Source organism: Thermobia domestica, chromosome 14 (assembly GCF_964235325.1).
Source record: "Thermobia domestica chromosome 14, izTheDome1.hap1.1, whole genome shotgun sequence".
In the NCBI taxonomy this organism is placed as follows: Eukaryota; Metazoa; Arthropoda; class Insecta; order Zygentoma; family Lepismatidae; genus Thermobia; species Thermobia domestica.
In genome coordinates this window covers 174907237-174932034 of record NC_137467.1, presented here as the reverse complement: position 1 = coordinate 174932034, position 24798 = coordinate 174907237, and positions in this window count along the sequence as shown.

Below are 24798 nucleotides of genomic sequence, written 5' to 3'. Positions count from 1 at the left end.
ACAACTAAAATATCAAATTGAGTAAGTTAATTTAATTTTCTAACAAACAACTCATCCTCCGCAGGATTTGTGCATAGAGTAAATTACAAGCAGAGTTATATTCTTATTATAACAGCAATTTCTGAACGAAATTCTGCACATCAATGTGCGTATAACTAAACCAACAGAAATTCAAATGAAGTATTTCAACATTTCTTAATTTCCAAGAATAACGGAAGTTAAACACACTATACACTATTCTAAGATCCAAATTCACAAATTCAAAACTTGGGTATTTTTTGATCACTATCTTTCCATAATAATGAAGAGTTCTTACATCATAAGCTAGAAGAAATGCTCTGACAAATACAATACAACTCATAGAAAAGAGCAGTGACTAGCCTACAAGAAGCAAATGACATATTTTAACTAAAAAGTTTTCAAGATACATCTCTATCTGCAACATGGCTAGCTAATAATGATTAATGTCTGCGGCATAACAACACAATTAACTCTAGACATCCGCCAGGGATTTTAACAAAATGGTAGACTCACGTTGGGAGCTCTGGTGACCTCCCTAATTATCACAGAGTTATTAGTTATACACCATTGGAAAGCTTATAGACCACAAATTTCAATGAGGTAACATTCGTGAAATTCCCGCTGTATTCGTAGAAAAAGAACAGACATAAAAAAATCATTAAAAATATGAAAATATTGACTTTGCGGGGCCCTGGCAACCCTTGCATCCATCCTACGCTGACAAAATGATGAATATGTAGGCCACATACTTGTGACAATAATGTAAGAAATGGTAGCCATTGCTGCCATTGCGTAATGAATTCGTTTTATGTAGGAAATATTTAAAAAAAAAAAATATGGGCAGAAAACATTCATTGAATTAGACATTTTCTCCCCTCCCCCACTAGTACCACGTCCATGTGCAAATCATTTTTGCTGCACACATCATGTATACGAACAAGAATTATGCTTCTAGACCACTTCAGTGAAATATATCTTGTGTTATATGGGACCGCCCCGAAAATAAATGTAAATTAACCAAATTTGACCCCCTCTTCCTCTATAAACAGCAAGTACACATACAGGTTACTATCATGTAGGAGAATTTTTCATTGCTTCACATACCAATGTTTATGGATGTGCCACAAAGGGGGAGGAATACCCGCCTAAACCTGATGAAAAAAATGTGATGAAAAATTAAAAAACGAACTTAATCCTCCCTTTCTCGGCCGTACATACGTACCCCCTATATACATAAAATGCAACTGACGGAAAGCTTCATCCCTCAAAAATACTTTGGTACCAAATCATCTTTCTCGCTTAATTACAGGCTGAGCTATTGATGTTTGTTGTAAAAATAAATCTAATTTACGTAAAAAAACTTAAACTCTAAAACATGGCTAACTTTGCCCCCTCCCTTTTCCTCATATAAGCAAGAAGTACAAATACACGATATTACCATGTAGTGGCCTACTTCATTGCTTCGCGTAACAAGTTTTATGAATCTATCCCCCATGAGGAGGAATGCCCTCCCAAAAAAAAACTGTTGAAAAAAAACACGATATTTACCCTCCTCCCATATACATAAAATGCACACCAGCAAAGCTGCATCTTTCAGAAATAAATTGGTACCAAAACCATCTTCCAGCCTTAATTTGAGGTTTAAGACTGAGCCATTGAGGTTTAAAGCCCTGACATAGCAGTTGCGTCAATGGGCGTTTAAAGATTAAGAATGCAGACGACCAATAGAACGTAACACAAAGAAACTAAAGTACATAATCCGTGAACAGAGATCGGGAAAATCCCGATTTCTTTCTCCGGAATTGAACATTTGGGCGGATCAAAATTAGGGAAGTTCCCGAAATTTGATCTAGCGGTCGAATATAGATGGCAAGCAATACCTAAGAGTGTAAAAATGTAATATATATGCGTATTTAGATTATTGTTTTAAACAAAATAAACATTTTAAACATGTTTTTTTTTGTTTAAAGCAGTTTGTTTTAAACGTTTAAAACGTTTTAAACATAAAAAACGTTCTTTTTTTTAAAAAAAAACGTTTTTTTTTCAACCCTGGATATTAGTGTTGTGGGCATTTGATCTGTTAAATTGGTTTCTTTACGACAGATTGATGTAATGTCTTTGATTGCTTATTCTTCTGTCGCCCATATAGGTTTAGTACTAATAGGGTTAATAACGATGGGCCTATGGGGGTTTAGAGGTGCTCTTACATTAATAATTGCACATCACCTATGTTCTTCGGGATTATCTCGTCTTGCAAATATTTCTTGTAAGCCTTTAGAGAGTCGGAGATTATTAATTAATCGTGGAATATTATCTTTTATGCCAAGCGTAGGTCTATGATGATTCTAACTGAAAATCGCTAATATGGCCGCCCCGCCTACGTTAAATTTGTTAGGAGAAATTAGTTTGTTGAATAGAATTGTTGGTTGATCATGGTTGAGTATGTTAGATTTGGTTTTACTTTCTTATTTGGTGCTGCCTATAGATACTCATACACTCAATAAGGTATGCCTTATTCTAATTTATATTCTTGTTGAGCCGGAAGTGTTCGGGAGTATTTATTATTAGTATTAGGTCTACATTGATTGCCTTTAAATTTATTAATCTGTTTTGCAGTGCCAAGATTTTTAAGATTTTAATTGCTTGAGAGAAGGTAGTTTAAGAGAAAATTTTAGTTTGTAGAACTAAGGAAAGCTTGGTGCCCTCCGTCCGTGGTTTGACCTTTTTCAATTTGTGAAAGTTCTTTTGTTTTTTTGAATGGTATGTATATTTTCTTATTAATAATGGGCTTAGTTTTTTTGATTAATAGATGTAGTGTATTCATTGAATCAGAAGTTATTTCTTTTAATAGAAACAAAATTATTGTAACTCTTTTATTTGATTGAATATCACTTAATATCTCTAGTATAGTGATTTATTATAGTGTACAATATATAGATTCTGAGCGTTATCTTAATTGTTTTATTATAGTAATTTTAATGTTTTTAATATTTGTTCTTTCAATAGTGTTGTTAATTATTTCCCCTAATTTAATTAGAATTCTCCTTAGGTAAGACGGATTAGAGTTAGTATCATATTGTTTAGTTATTTATTATGAGAATGTTCGATCTTATAATGCTGGTATATTGACAACGCTTTCTAATCGAATTGGTGATGTGGCAATTTTAGCCATTGCTTGAATATTGAATTATGGTAGTTGAAATTATGTTTTTTATTTGCATTAAAATGATTTTTTGCATTATTTGCACCGTCGTATGTACACGTGATCACTCCAGCTTTTCCTTGCCCTGAACTATGGAATATTAAAGTGACAACGTAGTACATAGTATATGTGTTTTACTTTAAATCTTTTCCATGACTAATAGGTTTACAGGCATATTGTAAATTTAGATGGTTTCTTGCGCTAAGAAAATAACTTAGAAGGCATAAGTAGAAGAATTGTTACTTTCCAATAATCATTTCTGTTGTTATTAGGATTGAAACATACGTCAACATACGTCAACAAAAGAATAGTGCAGAAGACACAGAATTAATTTCCATCAAGAAATGTGAGATTCATTGTTATCTAAAGTTGACGTATTATTCTTAGTCTGTACCGCAATGTTTTATGCTATCGATTACTGTCAAATATTTATGCCAAGAGTAAGCGAATGATTATGTATTAAGTAGAATAGTTCCGTTTGTATATACAATGTTTGTTGCATTGTTTACATTCACGGCCCTAGCTCCTGCATATGACAAGTTTCCTTCTACTTCCAACTTCCTTCCTTAGGATTTCTTAAAGCAACTTCCTGTAGTTGAAGGATAAGTTTAAAAATAAATTTCCTTTTCCAAATCCAAAATTGTCACGTAAAGATTAACATACTTTTGTTCATCTGTTTCGATATTAAAAAAAAAAAAAAAAAAAAAAGTTTCAGTTACTGGTAAATAGAATAAAATGATCAATGCCGATTTCAGTTTCTCATTTTTAGCAGAATGTATCTATTAAGCTTATTAGTGAATGTACTAAGGATATGCTGAATACAGGTGCTAATGCGCTTTTGTTTACGATAGTACATTTCCTTCTCATGGATGGGTCTAAACACGGATACCTCACACTTAGACCTATATCATAGGAAATTTTGAGCGGGTGCCGTAAATTTTATTTTATTTTGCAGAGTTGGCAACCCTACATGAACTACCACCTCAAATTATGCATTCCGGAAGTCCATATCCTTCATTTAGACAGCTTCCGACGTCCTGTTTCAGCAGGACAATGCTCGACAATTTGCATCCCGAAAGGGAAACACAATGGCTGAGTGGTAGAGCGCTTACCTCTGGTATGTGGTTTCCGTGATTCGATCTCTGGTAAGTATGTGGTGGACAACATCGTGTCTGTGTCTTTCCTGGGGTGACTCCCGTTTCCTTCTACATTTCATTGCGTCAATTCTTTCATCATGATTCGCTTCTTTTAATCATCGTTTCCCAGTAGTCGAAGTGAGACGGTATGCGGTGGTATGCCATAGCGCCTCTGGTTTTTCAGTGATGAAAGCATACCATCTCTGGTATTTCAATGATTAACACATACCGTCACATGGAAAGAAGATGCTAAATATCTTTAATAAATCCATTTTTATACACAGTAATTAACGAATAGCTTTACACGTAAAAGGTTTTATTTCTTATGTAGAAATAATTTCTAAGTTGACAACACCGACATTTTTCTACCTTTTTCCTAAACTTTGTTTTTAAAATGAGGTGTCTGCAAAGAAGTCACCAAGTTTATATTTCGATGTGCCATATTTAATTTTTTCTTTGTTGTGCATGTGTGTGTCTTCTTGCCTTAATGCGAATAAATGCCGTGTTTTGAGCATGGGCGGATTTAGAGACGGGTCTTTCGGGAGTTTCGAATACCCCACAGTCGAGTGGGAGACCAGGAGTTTTCCAGGAAGGAATTATTAATATCCTCACTTGGTTTTTGAGCATTTTCGTGTATAATTCTCTATAATACAATATAAGGGGATATTTTTTCAGAAAGTTGGAGGGGATCAAAGTCTCTCCATGCCCCCAGTCCATGCGTTACTACACAGAAGAACTCCAATGGTTTTCAGTCATTATGGAAATAAAAATGCAATCTTTTAGGGGAACATACCCTCAGTGCATTTCAACATATAGGTAGCGTGTATGTCAAGTCAAAATCGTAATAAAACATATCGCCTCTGTTTTATTTCCATTTCGAACACTGTGGTTTCTCTTAGCCTAACAGACATAACCATGGGATGTTAAACTGAAATACAGTAAACCCACGTTAACACGAATTCCAAGGGACTGAAAAATCAGTAGTTCGTGTTAACCGGGGATCCAAATTTTATTATTCGAATATATTTTCTCCATACATACGCACTACAGTATACAGAATATACATACCACTACAGTATATTATGTATGTAATAGAAAACACTAGAGATGATATCGAGACGAGACGGAGTAGTCTCGGTCTCGTCTCGATTTCGAAAAGCACGGCTCGGTCTCAAATTCGAGACGAGATCGAGATCGAGACTAGTTTCGGTCTCGGCACCATCCTCTGAAAAGTGAAAACACTACAGTAAATATATTATCCTATCTTCGAAGATTTTTTTTTTAAGTTTACATTGCTACTACGTCCATCAATCCTTTTTATAACATTAATTTCCAACAACACAGAACACAGAAGGTCAAGTGTGGAAACAGCGAGCATAAGCGCCCTCCGCAAATGGAATTCCCACGCAGAAAATCAAGATCAAGTTTTAAAATTGACAACTCCGCTAGCAGGGTGGGTACCGCTAGTAACGGAAAGGTGTTTATGACTGCTGTTACCAGTTTGGAGTTACAGGGGAGAGAAGATGTTTAGTCTCGAGCTGTCACCAACTTGTCTGCCAAGCACCCACATGTTCAGCGCTTGACGGAGGACAGAATCAACACCTCATAAGAAAGGAAAGATACCCGTTTCTGGTTTTTCTCTTATCTACAAGGCAATTTTCGTCAGTATAAATACTGTATGACAAAAAATGATCTGGAGTGAAATCTAAAATAAGAAAAATGATCTGGAAAAAAGAAAACAAAGGATTTAAAGTTCGTGTTTAATAAAAACATTTACTGATTCAAGGGACTAAAAATTAGTTCGTAATTCGTGCTAACCGAAATTCGTGTTAATCGATAAAACTTCCTATAAGATAACGTACAGCGATGCCGGGACCGAAATTTTGTTCGTCCTAACCGAGTGTTCGGCTTAAGCGAGTTCGTGTTAACGAGGTTATACTGTATTTCATTTCATTTTATTTTTGCATCCCGGAATATTGAAGCCTTCTCTGAGGAACAATGTATGATTCAGTTTGTTTGGCGTGCACGATGATCTGATATACATGTCGCCAATCGCACATGTGTATGTATATGGTTGTTAATTATCTTTTCCAAAATTGTTCAATGTCGTAATCTTGTGAATTCTGACGGAAACAGCATGTTAGATGGTTCCTGAGAATCACCATGTACAACTCCTGTCTTATTTAATGTTATCACTTGTAGTGGCTGTGGCTTTGTCTTATAGCAACACTTGTTGATTTCTTGCTATAGTGATTTGTCGAGGTTATTATACTAGATAATATAACGAATCTTTTGTTAGGTTTCGTACTGCTCATGCGTGTCTTCCTTGGTGTTATGGAATATCTTATGTGTGTGTCTATTCCAGTGGTGCCCACCCCCTTATGTCCATGACGCACCCCCCCCAATTGTCTATCTGTCGTTCTTCCATGAAAATAAACTCTTCTTTTCGATTAATTTTACAACCCCTCAAACATATTTATATAGATTTTTACCCCTCCCCCAAATATTTCAATGACGCAGTTTGCGTCATAGCCCCCCTTTGTGGGCACCATTGTCTACTCATCGAATTTGTTTTTCAGGAATTGTACGGATGTATAATAATGAATGTTATGAAAATTTAGAATAAAACTGATCATCCATTGTAATTAAAAATTTAATACTATGTAAAATGTTATTTACATATGTATTATGATATGTAGATAAAACTTCGCTTGGCTTCACATGTGAAGTTTCTGTCGGTCCAAGGTTTTAACAAACTTCATGCACGTCATTTTCTCACGAACTTCTCATAAATATTATATGTATCTCTAAACGGACTTTTGGAGTATTGCGTCCGATCTTACAAGTTTAAATGCTTGTTTCTATAAAAATACGTAATAATCACTGTTTCGAGAAATGCGCACTTTCATTTAAACAGAGTTTTCTTTCCATTTGAAAAACGTTTCGTTAATCCCAATGCGTTACCCAAATGTAATTAGACATCTGATAGATTGGACAATATCACGTTTAAATTGATCAACGAATTAACGGTTTATATCTTTCAGTTTTACATCCCAAGATTACTGCTAAGGGAGACGGATTGTGAAGACAAATGAATGTTGATGGAAGAAGTGATAAAATGGAAATGTGGGAGAAATGAGAACCCGCCGGTACGATACTGTTCACCACAATCTTGCTTGATCTGGGATCGAACCAAGAACTCCAGGTACCTAATACTCTACCAATTCTTTCTTTTAAAGTTTACCGAACGTTTCTCAGTAACTTAATTTCCCTAATAATCGTTAGTTTCACGTTTATAATTAACCTTTAAGAGCTGGGACACGAACATAGAAATATCGAGAACAGTTAAAATACCGAAGGGGTCTCTCCCCGGAAGGAATTGAACCCGGGACCACGTACATCAATGGCACAAGCGCTAGTGTCTACACTAACGGGGAGGGTACCACTGAGACATCGCGCCCTTCTTTTTAAAAAAAAGGTTTACAAATAGATATATTAATTCTAGGAAAGAAAAGTTAGTTTCGTTTTACAGTGCGAAACTACAATGTACTTCCGAACTATACAAATGCTATATTGACAGTGAAAATGACAGATTTCAGGTTCTAGTAGAGAGATGAGTTCGGAAATAGAATTTGATCTTCAGACGTTGAATTCATACGACAGACAGTTTCTCGCTATCACTTACTTTTGCTACAAATGAGAACCAATATTTCCGGCTAACATTTGCAATTGCTACAAATAAGAACCAATAATTTCTAGCTATTATTTACAATTGCTACAAATAAGAACCAATAATTTCTAGCTATCATTTACAATTGCTACAAATAAGAACCAATAGTTTCCCCGATATCATTTACAATTGCTACAAATAAGAACCAATAGTTTCCCCACTATAATTGACAATTGCTACAAAAAAGAACCAATAAATTTCCCACTATCATTTACAATTCCTACAAAAAAGAACCAATAATTCCCCACTATCGTTCACAATTGCTACAAATAAGAATCAATAGTTTCCCGTTATCATTTACAATTACTAAAAATAAGATCAAATAGTTTCCCACTATCATTTACAATTGCTACAAATAAGAACCAATAATTCCCCACTATCATTTACAATTGTTACAAATAAGAATCAATAATTTCCCGTTATCATTTACAATTACTAAAAATAAGAACAAATAGTTTCTCACTTCATTTACAATTGCTACAAATAAGAACCAATAATTTCCGGCTATCATTTACAATTGCTAAAAATGAGAACCAATGTTTTCCCACTATCATTTACAATTGCTACAAATAAAAAAACAATAATTTCCCGCTATCATTTACAATTACAACAAATAAAAACCAATAGTTCTTCGTTATCATTTACAATTACCATAGATAAGAACCAATAGTTTCTCGCTATTATATACAATTGCTAAAAATAAGAATTAGCAGTTTCCCACTATCATTTAGAATTCATACATATAAGAACCAATAGTTTCCCGTTATCATTTACCATTGCTACAAATAAGAACAAATATTTTCCCACTAACATTTACAATTGCTACAAATATGAACCAAAAATTTCCCCCTATCATTTACAATTGCTAGAAATAAGAACCAATATTGAAACTGGAAGTCGTGCGAATGTTCTTAAAAGATCATACGCTAGAAGTTTCTACTTTGTTCCCACTCAGGTATTCTATAGGTAATCCTGTGAAAAAACAAACCATAATATTCCTTTCCTTTTTTCTACGTTGAAATCCGGGACACTTAAGCGTCCCGAGAAAATTTTCAGGACGTCGGAACGGAGATCTCAATTCGATGACGGTCTCGGATTTTCCGGGACGAATGGCAACCCTTGAAGATCTCTCTGTGTATCAAATATGGTTACTCTAGGGTCTTTCTATGTGAGAATCTGACAAATATACGCATACATTATTTCATACATAAACATAAGTTTAGCATTAGAAATTACATTCCTGGACTTGTGGCATCCATGCCATGTTAGCCCGTCACACATATGACGTCCCTCTGCGATCACATTGCCCAAGGAACTGAAGAGGATGAAGGGAGGGACGGAGGAAGGAAGCGGAATGGTAGGTTCAATGCTGGCATTTGCCCAGTGTGAATGAGGAAAATCCCAGGAAAAACCTCACCCAGTATAGTTCACCTGTAAAACCTGTTACACCTCTTCGATCTCATGTCTTGACCGGGATTCGAATTCGGGAACTCTCACACTAAAGGCGAATATACAGGGTGTTTCTAAACATCCTCGACAAGATTTGAGAACTGATCCCTGACACCAAAATAAGACCAAACAATATAGACAAACCAGGGTGCACAAATGCTTCCTTTCGAGGTTATAGGCTGCCGAAAACATGAAAAAATTAACACAGCTCCCATACTATTGTCCGTTCACTCTAGGATGGAAAATTGTTTACAAACAACAATTGTAGAGCGAGCGTCAACACCTTGCTTCTCACCCCTACATGGTTAATTCATGGTTGCCAGTCACATGAACCGCCGAACCGAATGTATCTGCTTCTGCACAGTCATAGAACAATTATTATTATTATTACTACATAAATTGCTGCTTTTGTGATGACTGAGATATTAATGTTATGACAAATCGAGTTAGTTATTATGTAATACAATCTTACATATAATGCACACTCAATTTTGTACAAGTGTTCTTGTTCGAAAGTGTGCGAAAACCTCGTACGCCTGGCAATATTGAGAGAATACAATTTGTGTTGTAAACAATAAACAGAGACACCAAAGACCGTTAGGTTCGCTGGACAGCATTGTTTTTATCATAAGGCGACAGAAACGTATTGTACTGATTGTAAACAGGGGCTGGGAATTTCGATTCGAGTATAGGTGGAAATATTCTCGCCACATATTGCCTGTTGGTTAAGGCTTGCAGTGTTGCAAACTGCTGAGTCTAGAATTTCATACTAATTGAACAAGCTTTGAGAAGGATTAGCATGATGCAATAATTATAATTACTAACAACCATAGACTTAAAGTATTAGGAAATAAAGCATGCTGCTATAAAAAGAATATAATACACATTGAATTACGTGTTCAAAGTACAGTATAAAGCGAATTTTAACATGTAAACATTTTAAAGGAGTACGCATTTACCCTTTTTGGGTGCCCTTACCAGACACTGTCAAATATATATATATATATATATATATATAGGTAGATCGAGAGTGGGCATGAACCCAGCTCTGGCTGGTATTCCTTATTAAGGTTTTCCTCAGTCCCACGAGGTGAATGCCTAGACGATAGCTTCTGTAAGGCAGGGGCGGATCCAGGACGGACTTATGGGGGGCGGTGGGTTTTAATACTGCTACTTAGAGCTACTTTTAAGAGCTCCAAACTCTGGGATGGGGGTTTTATTTAAATATATAAAATAAGAAAGTTTCCTCTCCGGGGGGAGCAATCGTCCCGATCGCCCCCTGGATCCGCCACTGCTGTAAGGCCAGAATTGGGCCAAACACTGAGACCCCAGAATCTGCGGGAAATATATTCCGCCAGAATATTATCTTGCCAACACGGCCCAAGGTTTAAAGAGACCAACCTGATATACTTAACTATTACCAGAACTGTACCAATAAATTCACATTAGAGACAGCGCCGTAACTTAGATTTTTTTCCTGGGGAGCAAGCATTAATACGTCTATTTGGGCCTCCTAGAAAAAGTTTTTTCTCATTCTTGGGCCCTCCTCTTTCTATTTTTCTCTTACTATTTATGTCCCCCGGAGCCTGTGGGCCCTCCCTAACGGCAAGGGTTGCGGGGCCGTTACTTACGCCCCTGGGCCCCTTCCATACATGACAAATTAATTCAGACAATATTGACAAATCTCAAAACCATACGAATAAATGTTATTTCTAGGGCCCCTAATAGTAGACGTTTTTTACTGAAGTGGGCCCACGACTCACTTTTGTTTTATTTACCTTTTGTGCGCTGCTTTATGTAATGTAGTGAAACTGTTTGATGCTTCATTTATAATTTCATGTTCGTATCGTATATGGATTAAGAAAATTTTGTCTCAAAATGGGCCCCTTCGAACGGCGGGGAACTTCCCTGGAGGTAGTTGCCCCTCCCCTGCCCCATACAAGTTACGGCCCTGATTAGAGAAAAAGTAAACTGTTTAGAAATTTACGCAACTTGCAAATACCAAACCCTACTAGTGCTAAAGTTGATGAGTTAGTGCCACTGTTACCACTGCGATAAGGGGAAAGAAGGGGAAGGACTGCTAAGATTCGCTAGCCAGATTTTGTGTCAAAACACACCGCCAAGCTACAGTAAACGGACAATATAGGAACTACCGTAGTCGGGTCAAGACTTCCCTTAGAAACTAATATATGCGATATCAAAAAAAAAAAAAAAAAAATTTCAGATTCAGAAGGCACTCACGCAGCAATTTTTAGAGAGGAAGTTTGGCTACCGGCATATAATTTGAAGTGCTCACCAACTACCTCTATAAAAATTGTTACGGACGCACTGCGTGTTTCTGAAACTTGGAATTTTGGATAGGGCACATACTAGTTCCTAAATAAAGTCTTGATCCGACTGCGGTTTGCTCATAGTATGGGAGGTATGGACCTTTAAAATTCATTTCTTTTTTTTTTTTTTTTTATGTTTCCTTCAGCCAATAACTACGAAAGGAAGCATTTGTGCACCCAAGTTCATCTATACTTTTTGTCTTATTTTGTTGTCAGGATTCACCTCCCAAACTTGTCGATGTTGTTTTGAAACAGTCTGTTTGTAAATATAGATGAGTAAAACACCTGAGTCGTTTTCGTGATAGTCGTCCGAAAAAACGCATTCCTAACAATAAACTACCGCTTCTGAATTTTTAAAATTACAATTGAGTTATAGTATATTGTAAAGCTATTTAGTGAGACATTCATTTATTAACTATGAACCAAATCGCCTGAGTAGCTGTTGATAAAGTCGTCTGGAAAACTCACAATCGAGAGTAAACTCCCTTCTCTTTATAGACTTTTCGCAGCCAAATGACTTGTGCTCTAGTATAGGGTTGTTAATGAAATAGTAATATATGAAATATGAATAACGTTGACATAGTCGTTAAATGGAATGAAATCTTTAAATTTTACACCCCACGATTATGCCGGTTAGAATAAAGGAGACGGTAATGATGAGAAAAGAATGGAATGGTGAAATGAAGAAACTGGGAGAAAACGGGAGAACCCCAAGAAAACCCACCCACACAGTGTTTGTCCACCACAAAGCTCAGTTCGAGCGAGCTGGGATCGAACCAAGGACCTCATTCACCAGAGGTGAACGCTCTACCACTGAGCCACCACGGCTCTAATTGACAGAGTCATTTCTCAGAAAATGGTATTTTTTTATTATTATTATTTTCAATCTTTAGCAAACTCCTTTTCTTTCGAGGGAGAGGATTAGGAAGGCAATTCCAAACTCTCACTGAACATTTTTAGAAAAGGCTTGGTATGAGGACGAACTAACGAGCAGACATTTAGGACTCACTTTTTCCTTCATTTCTCATCATTTGTCTTTTTTAGCCTAACCGGTATAAACGTCTGACGTAAAACTGAAATATTTCATTTTTCATTTTATGTTTACACTTTTTCCGCATATAGGGGCTTCACCATACTTCCTTCTGTTTCATCGCCTCAAAAGTAAAACTATTCCTCAATATGCAGCCCCTTTTAACTTCAATTTTCAAAAATACCTTATGATATAAATTTGGCCCAATTCGTTACTTGTCATCACCATGCATCATGCGAGAAACAACTGATGTTCACACCACTAATAAAATGTGCCCACTCTTGGACAAACTGTCAATTTAGCAATTTATGCTAATTTCAGGATGGTAAATCCAAGGAAATTACTTTTTAAACATATTAGTTCATGGGGTCAAGATATAAATGAGCTCTTTTTTTTTTTTTTTTTTTTTTTGTAATTTCTCCCCGCCGTAATTGATCACATTGAGATAGATATAATGGAAAAGTTAATAATGGCTCAATTAAAATTTCTATATTTAGCAGGATTAATATTTCGTTCTTACCAGACAAGTGAAAATATTTTTTTAAATTTAATTCAAAAAGTTTGTGCAATATGCTCTTCCACAGAAATGCACATATCATGTTTGCCCATCCTTGTATAGAAGTATTGATCCTTGTCTCTTCCCGCCCTTTAGAATACAAATTTTAGTCAAAATGATTATAAAAACCATTAAAGAACGCCTAGGATAAAATTAAACATGGTCAAGAATTCATTCAACTGTTTTTCCGTTATGATGTAACAGAAAATTTCGACATAATTCTTTTGCTCTTGATTCACTTCTCTTCAGAAATCAAGGATGCTATATACAAGAATAGCAAAAGCATGATATAGCCACTTGTAACGACGATTAAATTACAGCCTTTTAAATTATATTTAAAATACTATTAGTTCCTATACGTACACTGCTAGATAGGGGATTTTTATTTAAGCTATATGAATTTCACTGTGCTAATATCGAACAATGTGTTCATGAATAAGACCTTTTGTGAAAGCACACACTGTCAGGCACGTAGCCAAGGGGGGGGGGGGTCCGGACCCCCCTGCGAGACCAGAAATGAAAAAAATAAGGAAGGATTATACAAAATTAAATGAGAAAAAGAAGGATCAACGTTAAAAATAAACTACAGGAAGCTTTGGGTTACTCTTTCTTATGAGGAGATTTGTATTAAATTTACTTGCAATACATCGTGGCGAGATGAGCGAGATATCTTGGAAGAGTCAGGGAATTTAAAATTTCTAGAAAAGTTACTGAATTCTCAGAATTTTTGCTACTAGTCAGGGAGATTTCAAGCTTCTGAAAGCATTGTGCCGTTGTGTAACAGCGTGGAATTTTTTTTAAAATCATAATTTACACTATCAAACATGTTATTTCAAAAACAATTTTCTACTGCTCCTTTAACCTGTCATTTAGAACAGACAGTAGTTGACGGAATATTAAAAACAAAATATTATGTGGAAAGAAAATTCTGTTAACATTTGATTCAACAAAGAAAGGAATGCAGATAGTGTAAAATATTTTACAAATATTTTACAAGCCACCCCCCCCGGTTACGAAGTCCTGGCTGAACGAACCAATATATGTTCCAGTAAAATAGTTTAGAATGATCGAGCCCCTGGTGTGAGGACCACAGTATTTCATGTCACGGACCCCCCCCCCTTCACGAAATCCTGCCTACGTGCCTGACACTGGTATCCATCAATTATGGTACAAAAGACTCTTTAATGGAATTTGAGAATACTAAGAACCTAACAAAGTTTCTAATATATTCCTAGTGTTCCTAGTGTATTTTTAACGGTGGAAAGAGACAACGTTATCTCTACTTTCTGTGACGGCTACATTCATGTGACAGTGTTATGTAATATTTGGTGATGGTGATAATTATTATTAGTATTTCGTGATTGTTATTATTTTATTTTTAAAAATTAATTCAGTGATGCCATACTCCAGACAGTGTATATTAACATTTTGACTCAATATTTACTACGTCTACATTGACTATAAGGGTTATAGTCAGTGGCGGCGGTTGGACGTTAAAAGTGAGGGGGCAAGACATGATCTGAATATTTGTATATAAATGTTAGTTTTCCTGGTTGTTTCTAACATTTTGTTTGACGAAAGGTTGTATAACTAATAGGATACTATATTTTCAGTTAAAATACCGTATATCGTATATAATAGTTTATTAAGTAAATTGAGAAGAACAACGCAAGTAGATACTAGCCCTTTGTACTCTTAAACAACGAAAGTGTGAGAAGAGATTTGATTCCTTGCTCATGAACATCTTAAAATTCTGTCTGGAAAATTGTGTGATCAGATTATTTAATAAACTTGCAAAACAAATAAATAGAAAGGATAATATTAATCATAGTAATGAATAATGATGCTTGTTTTTCAAAAGTTATATTGAAACTGAGGATTAATGAAAAACTTAATATTTAATTCCACACATGCTATTAAATGTATGTTATTACTCTTAGAAAATGAAAGGCAGTAAATACTACAAGCATATGCTACGACATTTGCTTTTGCAACTTCTTGAAATATGTTCGTTGCTATTAGGTGCAGTTTTCACTTTCTTGGAACACATCAAAACACAACAATACTTAGAATCAATCCACACTTCAGTTATACAAAATAAACTTAAAACCTAGAACTATGTTCAATTTACTAAATTTTATTGTATATACACTCGTACATCCTTAAACACAACACTTCACTCGTATATTACACTACAAAACAATGGAAAAGGTAGAAGTTGTTTCTTATCACGCTCTTTTTAATCGATATTCCTTACTTTAGAAAGAAGAAAAGACATTTTAGGAACTGTCAATTTTTGTGCAATTAAAGAATAACTTGTGAAATAGGCCCTACTTTTTTGCATAATGTTATTTCGATTAGCTTCAAAGCGGCTCACTAACATATCGAGCCCTTGTAAGAAGAAATGAAAGTATGCTGAAATTGTGCTCCAAAAGGTTATTTTTTGGGGTTATTTTCTGTGGCGATTAAAACGCAATTACTGTAGCTTTCTTTACTCCACGGGAAGACAACCAATACGTATTCACGCAACAGCAAATATTATATGGCAGCATTTTTTCCTATTAATCAGTAACACATACAAAATCGTTACATTTCCAAATGAAACTATATACATTAATTGGTTACTTAAAAAAAGTGCGGGGGCAACTGCCCCCCTTTGCCCCCCTAATCGCCGCCCATGGTTATAGTATTTACTGTATATCTGCGAACTGTAAATTCAGATCATGGACGCAATTCATTTATTTTTTTCTTCAACAATGATATTTCTTATTCCGTATTCATTTTATTTTTTCCCCTTGTTACGTATGAAATTCGAATACGGTTGGTATTCGATGGTCACCGACAGAATGTTTTGTATCATACTTGAAGAGAGCGATCCATTGAAGTTCTACTGTATTTTGTATGAGTACATTGCTCTCCTGATCATACCATTCTGTATGGATTCCGCATTCTTTAGGGCACTGCCGGGTTCAATGATAAAAAAAACTGCTGAATTGAATCTAAGAAGTCGCTTCTGAAATAAAATCCAGACTACAGTAAGGCAAAGGATTATCCTTGTTAGAACCTCTGTCGGACGTTTTGGTGGTCCTTAGGTGAAGGACGTTCTGTAAAAAGGAGAAATGCTGGGCCCGGTATGGACAGGAGGAGAAGGTATGTACACAAAGTCTTTCTGAGTATGATAGGACTTTCATCTTAGGCCATTAAAATCATTTGTCATTGAGAAGAGAATGAATTCGTATGTGAAGAGTAAAAACTTCTATTTATTCATTTCATTTAATCAAAATGAAATGAAATGAAATCTTTGAGTTTTACGTCCCATCATTATGCCGCTAAGGCTAAAGGAGACGGTGATGATGAGTAATGAATGAAATGGTGGAATGAAGAAAGTGGGAGGAAACGGGAGAACCCCGAGAAAACCCACGCACACGGTGTTTGTCCACCACAAAGTTCACTTGGCGGGGGCTGGGGTCGAACCCGAGACCCCAAGCACCAGAGGTGAACGCTCTACCACTGAGCCACCGCGGCCCCTTAATTAAATCAAGTGTCAGTACATTAGTGGATAGCCAATTTCTTACTACTCTCGCATAAGTCTTGTTACGATCCCAAATAAGTATGGTACTTTTCCAGCATATAAATTTCACTATGAGCAGTGAAAAATAAAAATAAAAAAAAGGTCAGAAAGTGGCATATCTTGTTTTACCATCTAGTATAGATTGAATTCATAAGGTTGAAAATTGTTTTTCTGTAAAAATTATATCATCTTTTGCGAACTTTCTATGATAATATATTTGTTATCTATATATATAAAAGAGAACGCACAAAATCCTTTGTCCGCTCATCACGCTAATACGGCTGAACCGATTTCTTTCATTTTTGGGGGGTTGTTAGGATTTGGACCCTAGATGGTTTTTATCATATCACTTTAATTTTCAATTAGCAGTGTCTTGAGATAATTGACCAATCAGGTGTTCATACGTAGAAAAAATCCTTTGTCCGCTCATCACGCTAATACGGTTGAACCGATTTCTTTCATTTTTGGGGGGTTGTTAGGATTTGGACCCTAGATGGTTTTTATCATATCACTTTAATTTTCAATTACCAGTGTCTTGAGATAATTGACCATTCAGGTGTCCATACGTACAAATCCTTTGTTATTAGTTCATCATATAAAAATAAACGTACTTATATGCAACCCGCATGACCCTGTGACTCGGCGGGTTAACATAAATGACAGGCGCTATAAATCACTTGAAAGCGAAAAAGTAAAAATTATCTAAGTAACAAAGTTTATTGCGTTCCGGGATGACCGCAGCGAAGCGGGGCGGGTTGGGGTGACCGCAGCGAAGCGGGGCGGGTTAACATAAATGACAGGCGATATAATGTTAACATTAGTGCAATCTTCTATGGTTTTTGTCATATCACTTGAAAGCGAAAAAGTAAAAATTATCTAAGTAACAAAGTTTATTGCGTTCCGGGGTGACCGCAGCGAAGCGGGGTGAACGCTGCTAGTAACACATAAATGTTTGGAACGCCACACTTATGTAAAGAGAAAAGGTTTTAGCCTACATGTAATTACTATTGACGTCATCTTCAACCTTGCAAACAGAAGCGTTTTTAAGAAGTCCCTCTTTTAAATATATGGAAAGTACGAGAAAAAGATACTTATAATAACAATCTTGTAGTTGTAAATATATACAGGCACGCAACAATTTAGATCGCATCCTTGAGCAATCCATGTGTTTTCTACGAACTAAAAATAATATTCAAGTTTAAATTTTATTCTTCAGTTCAAGACAAAATTGATATATAGACGGTTATCAAAATAATGTAAACGATTGAAGTTGAAAATATGAAGGATGTCTGCTTTGGCAATGGTCAGGTGCCCACCGCAGCGCAATGGCTGTTGTTGGTGATGTACTATTGCAAACTCCGTTCTAAGTGAAGAATAGCAGAACGACAGTGTGCAGTGAACTGAATGTCAGTTGGTAGTGTAAAATATACGACTTCTGTACTTTCCAAAGAGAGCAAATTGTTGAAGTTCGGTTATGTGGTGCAGGCGTAACGAAAATGTCAAGTATATTCGGTGTTTCACGAGAGACAGTGTCCAACGTATGACAGTCTCCAAAACTTTACGGTGAAACCACATCTGTCCGACCTAAAGAAACATAAAGTCAACCATTTCATTCATTATGGCGAAAGCCTAAATTTTGAAGGAACGTTTTAAAGCCTTTTTCTTTGCGCCTAACCAAACATTAAATATCACATAAAGCGTTATATTTTCGTTTGTAGATTTCTTTGTGTATTTTTTCTTTCTTTTATAAGGTACCTTAGGGCAGCGTTTCTCAACCCTTATGTCGCGACACATTGGTGCGCAGTGAATACATGTCATGTGTGTCGGGATCTTCTTAACGTCTGTTAAGATCTTCCGCAAAGTCATTATCTTTAGAAGAATATAAAAAAAATATATCAGAAGTCGACTTGATTTCACACTTGTCTTCCAAGTTGAAAGCTGGATAGTTTGCTTTTAACGCTATTAATTTTTCTTTGGAACACTGGGCATGAGAGTGTGTCTGTCAAGAGTTTGTCCACGCATAGATATGCTTTGCAAAAATCGCTAGGGACAAATATCTTACTAGTTTTTAAGTTTGATGTCTTCCTACATTTCTCATGGTAATACTTCTTTCTCATATTCCTGCTTAAGAGACATGATTTTTTTTATGTTAATATATTTCTAATCAAGAGTCTTAGGTAATTTTTTTGTAACATCTGTCTCATAATAGTTCCGTAATAGAAACGATGTATTGTATGTATTCTTATGTGTTTGCTTTCTGGAATCAAGGATATAAATCACATGCAAGGGTATCCCGAAAGTTTGAAATGTACTTTGGTGCGTCCCAAAGGAAAAAAGTTTAAGAAACGCTGCTTTAGGGATTTTACATATTTAATGCGTATTTTACGTGTCACATAGAAAACTTTTTTTGTGCAATTACCCAACCATGAAAATACGTTGTAAAACATATTACGACGTTGTTCCTTATGTAGAGTGAAAAATGTAACTGGTTTTTATAACTTAACAGTGTAATGAAACACACATTGAGAAATTGCTTTTTCTTTTTTCTAAAAGAAAAACCCTCTTTTCCCTGTTCTTCCTTTGTTCATAGCAGTGTTGCCAGACAGGCAACTGCGCTGAAATTTATTTCGGGGATTCCAAAATTTTCGGAGGGGACCAAAATTTAATTTGAGAATAATTTAAATTAAAATTTATATAATTATCCATAAAATTAAACTAAATTTACCAAGAAAAGGTTTGAAATTTGGGTAATCTGGATCTGATTGCTCCTCGGTCAAGCGTCCATCTGTCTGGGTTACAGATCAGGAACTTCTTTACCTGTTCCATCACTAGAACATTTATTGTCAGTTTTTTAAAGTCTTAATTATGACAAGCCATTGTTTCTAGTTCCGAAAAATCGTGTTCCAGGTTTGTTCTGGTCTTTTAGTCGTCATTAGTCGGGACAAAAGAACGTCATTCTACCATACCTACCAACCCTACATATAGCTAATTCGGTAAGAGTTCTCTTATTTCGATTTACAGTAACTGGCCCGGAAATGGCTTCGCGATAACATTTGTGGCTTTCTCGTCTGCAAAAGGAGCCGTAAAAACTATGTCCCATCTCGGGAGCTGTATCAGTTTCTATTGGAAGTTCACTTTCTTGACTCGTATCCTCTCACGGGCAACTCTAGAAATCACCTAACTACCAAGGACTTTCACGGAACTTCCGAAGAGATGCCATTTTTACCACATATTTACCTTTCTAGTCCCCAAACCTTTATGATGTTACCTCCCCTCCAAATGAATCTCTCTTTCTTCAAATTTACAAATTTTTAGCTTCATTTTCGTTTCCAATGAAAAATTATGTCCCCCAAAATAATCTTTTTTGTTTTTGTTTGTTTTTGAGCTTAACGTCCCGTTTAACAGCGAGGCTATATGAGACGTAAACCTACTGATTAACGTGGAATCCGAACCACATGAGCTCCCGCCGAGAATCGAACCCGGGTCTTCCACGTCATAGGCGCGTACAGTAACCGCTTAGCCAAAACAATCTTATGGTTGCAACATACACTCTAAGATATTCCTGTGGACATTACTTGCATCCGCCAGGTTTCCTTCGCTTCGGTGCTTATGAGCTCTAGAGACATTTTCACACATGTATAGGGTCTATAGGTTTCTATGAGGTGCACACGAAAAGTAAGTCCTCATATTTGTCATTTGAGGAACGCTAATGTGGCTCGGAGACCTCCAGTCCTCGTCTCTAACCAGTGCAGGTTCTGTTTACTAGGTGGTAGCAGTTGAGTCACAGTGCCTAAACAAGTAAGACATGTTTCTAATACTTGTCCCGGGACATGGAGTTTTTGGTAAAAAGAGCAACGGGTAATTGTGAAATTCTTCAGCGTAACTGGAGGTTGTGCAGCAGCTATTCACAGCCAGTGGAGGCTGTGTGTGTGGTGATAGTGCTCTCACAGAAAACATTGTTTGCAAGAGGGTGCGTGAGTTCAAAGGGGGGCGAACAAGTGTGAAAGATGAGCAGATATCTAAATATCCGAAAACAGATCAACTGACTAACATTGCCTGTATTGAAAATTTTATCATAGAAGATAGGCGTGTCTTCATGAGAGATTTGTGATACACTGGAGCTAACAATGGGAATAGTAGAACGAGTAAGATACAAACGAACGGGGCCTAAGGAAAGTTTCTTCTCGCAGGGTTCCACGGATACTTAACGATTGTCAAAAAAGGCAAGTATTCGATCAAATGTTGATAATTTGACACGTTTCAGATCATAGGGACACAATTTCGTAGAAAGTGTAGTGACAATGGATTTTGTTATTTAACCCAGAAACAAAAAGTTAGTCGATGCAGTGGAAACACACAGATTCACCCCCTCCCTCAAAAAAAAAAAAAATCGTCAGGTGGCATCCAATGAGAACGTGCTGTACAATATTTTCTCACGTCTTAAAAGTTAGAACCAAAACCATTTTTTACTATATTTTTTACAACCGATAACCAAAAATATAAAATACAATGAAAAACGAAAATAAAGACCAAGTGAGCTTAGGTAACTGCAAGGTCATCCCAAGCTCCCTCTAGTGAGCCATGATTCACTTCAATTATTGAAGCAAACAAATACCAAAATTAAATATTATGTTGTTATCAATGCTAAATTATGGATATTATACAAATTTTTATTACAACAAATAACTTGGTAGATTTCGTAGTGAGTCAGGTCACAACAAGTACATAGCAAAACCTTGCAGTGAGTGACGACTCACCTTTTTCTTCGAAGCGCATCGATTCCAAAATGAGGTAATTATGTGCTCCGTAAACACAATGTAGAGTGCAACATATTTTTGTTACTAGAAAGTTCTTCGATAAATTTTGTTGTGAGCCAGCCCATTTGCTTTGCGGGCGAGTATTTTTATACAGATTCGGATACAGAATTTTTGCTAAAATGATTTGAGAAAGGAGTACAAATGGAAAATGACAGCTTTATCCTTAACGTGGGCAATGCACCTCAACAGCGTGCTAATTTGACTCCAATCTTGGGTAGTCGCAGTAACTTAAGCCACACCTACCCTACCCACGAGATTTAGCCCCGTGTGATTTCTGGTTTGTTCCCAGACCTCAAGGAAATCGCTTGTGAACGCCATTTTGCCAGTGGATTATCCCTAGGAAATGCTATTTTCTTGTATCTGATACATATCCCCAAAGATGATTATTCCATATTTTACATAAAAAGGACGGAGTTCGATTCCCGGTCGGAGCCCATGAGGTTCGGATTCTACATTAATCAGTGGGTTCGGTCTTATAAAGCCTCGCTGCTGAAGGAGACGTTAAACTCAAAATCACCTCACCTCACAAAATGGACGGAGCCATGGCAACTGTGTATCCAGTACCGTACTTAGGGGGGTGGCTTCCGGGCTTAACCCCCCCCCCCGAAATCTTACTTAGTATAGTAAAGTAAATGAAATATTTTGCAGAATTTTCACATTTCCAGGCAAAGCCCCCAACCCCGAAAGTTCGCAAAGCCCCTCCCGAAACAAAATCGTAAATACGCCACGGTGTGTATCAATATGTAAAGAGGAAGAGTTTGTTGGTAAATAGACACAAGTTAATTCCTTGTATTTCCTTGTTTTTGGAGTTGCGTTCATCTACTCTGTAAATATAGATTACTGTCTCTGTCGATCATGAAGATTCCCTGTAGTGTTGGGGATGTAACAGTATAACTTGGTCGTCAATCGGAAATGTTATTCCATAGTTATTACGCATTTTGTTACGTAACATTATGTTATTCTATATAATGACCCACGTGGGGAAAAATATGAGCTAGTAATCTTAACATGACCTTAGCGTGTCTAAAATGTGCTAAAATGTAAATATTATAATTAATACCTTTGTTTTAGTATCTTCATGGGAATTCTTTTTTCTTTGAAATCTAAATGCTGGTAAATTTGCTCTGATACTGTCAATATACAACAGTCACTCTCGCTACATTGTTGGCTTGTTGAATTGTCAGCTATGGTTGTAATTTGGATAATATTACTCTCAATTTTGTCACTAATCACAAACGCAGATCACAATGTATTACAACAATCGAATATTTCATCAATACCTGAACATCTATTATATTCTTTATTAGATGGCATTGTGACTTCATCTATTGGAATACATAACCAGTTCTGCGCACAACATGTGGAGTTTTATCTGAAACAGTTAGAAAATCAGGAGCCGTGGGCTCTCAAAAGTAAGTACAAGAAAAGAATATTTTCTTCTTGATAGCTTAAAATTGACATTCATATATTAATTACTATTTTTCTTTGATTATTCTATCTTTCACTTGATTTATAAGTAGATTGGTTTACCACCAAAAATTACGTTATATATAAGGTGTCATAAAAAAATACGATGAATAAATTATTTTAGCAGCAACTGTGACACTACAACCATTTGATGTAATTTGTCCGATAGCCTGATCCATTGAGACAAGTAGACAAAGTTGGAACACGTTCTCGCTTGTCTCTTAGCGTCCCGAGCCCCTAGATTAATGTTGTATTTACAATGTCTGTCGCGCATCAACAACACGTAAAAATTAAGTTATATTTCAAGTTGCAAAAAAGTGCCAAAGAAATTCATGGAATATTGAAATTGCTGTATGGCAATAATACTGTAACGCTGAAGACTGTTTACAAATTGTATGACAGATTTAAAAGTGGAAATGAGTAGGTAGAAAACGAGTAACGTTCGGGACGTTCATTAACCTCAAAAACACAAGAAAACGTGTAAAAAGTAGCAAAAACTATTCGAATGTACGTTCAAACAGGTGAATATTCAGGAGCTTTCTACAGAAATGATAATCTATCTCGGGTCTGTACAAAGCATTTTAGCTACCAATTTGAAAATGCGAAGAGTGACTGCGAAATTCGTTCCCGAATTGTGTCTGATGAACAGAAGTTTATGGCCAAAAAAATATATTCTTTCCCGTGCACATACACCGTATTCTCGAGATATAACATGATGAGACTTCTGGCTCTTCCCAAACATTAATACCGTGCTTAGAGGAAGAAGTTTGGGCATCATTCTTAACATTGAGAGTGCCATGACAGGGCAGCTGAATGTCCTTCCAAAAATGATTCCAGTCATGGATTCAACGTTAGGACAAGTACATTGCTAGCCAAGGACAGTACTTTGAAGGAGATTAAATCGAATTCTATGTAAGTTTATTACTTTGACACTAATAAAATAATTCACCGTATTTTTAATCACACTTCGTATTCACATTGTTTCTGTTTGTATGTGTGTGTGTTGTTCCGTCCAGGAGATAAACTGTATTAAGAACTACTTGATAGATCAAAATCAATTCTGTAGGGATGCGAACGAGACAAGATTTGTGGCTGTCTCGTCTCGAAAATCTGCTCTAAAAGTGATGTCTCGACTAAAAAAATGTATATGGCTCTATTGCAAGAGCCGTGTCTCGACTCGAATTTTGTCAGGAAAATCCTGTCCGTGGGATACGGAATGAATAATATAGTACAATAAACTGAAAGCATACACATTTAAGAATGTCGCTCGCTTTTATAAAAGTAGGATTTGTGATTTGTATTTTTAAAACGTGTGTTACCTGAATAGATGCTTTTATATGATGACTCTATGACCAATTCTCAGTATTACCATTCTCAAAATTGTATTTGCAGAAGGTTATGTTAAAAAGAATAGAAACAAATGGGAAATAATAAAACATACGTATATAACCAGAAATGTGACAAATAAAAATTTAGACATTAAAGCAAC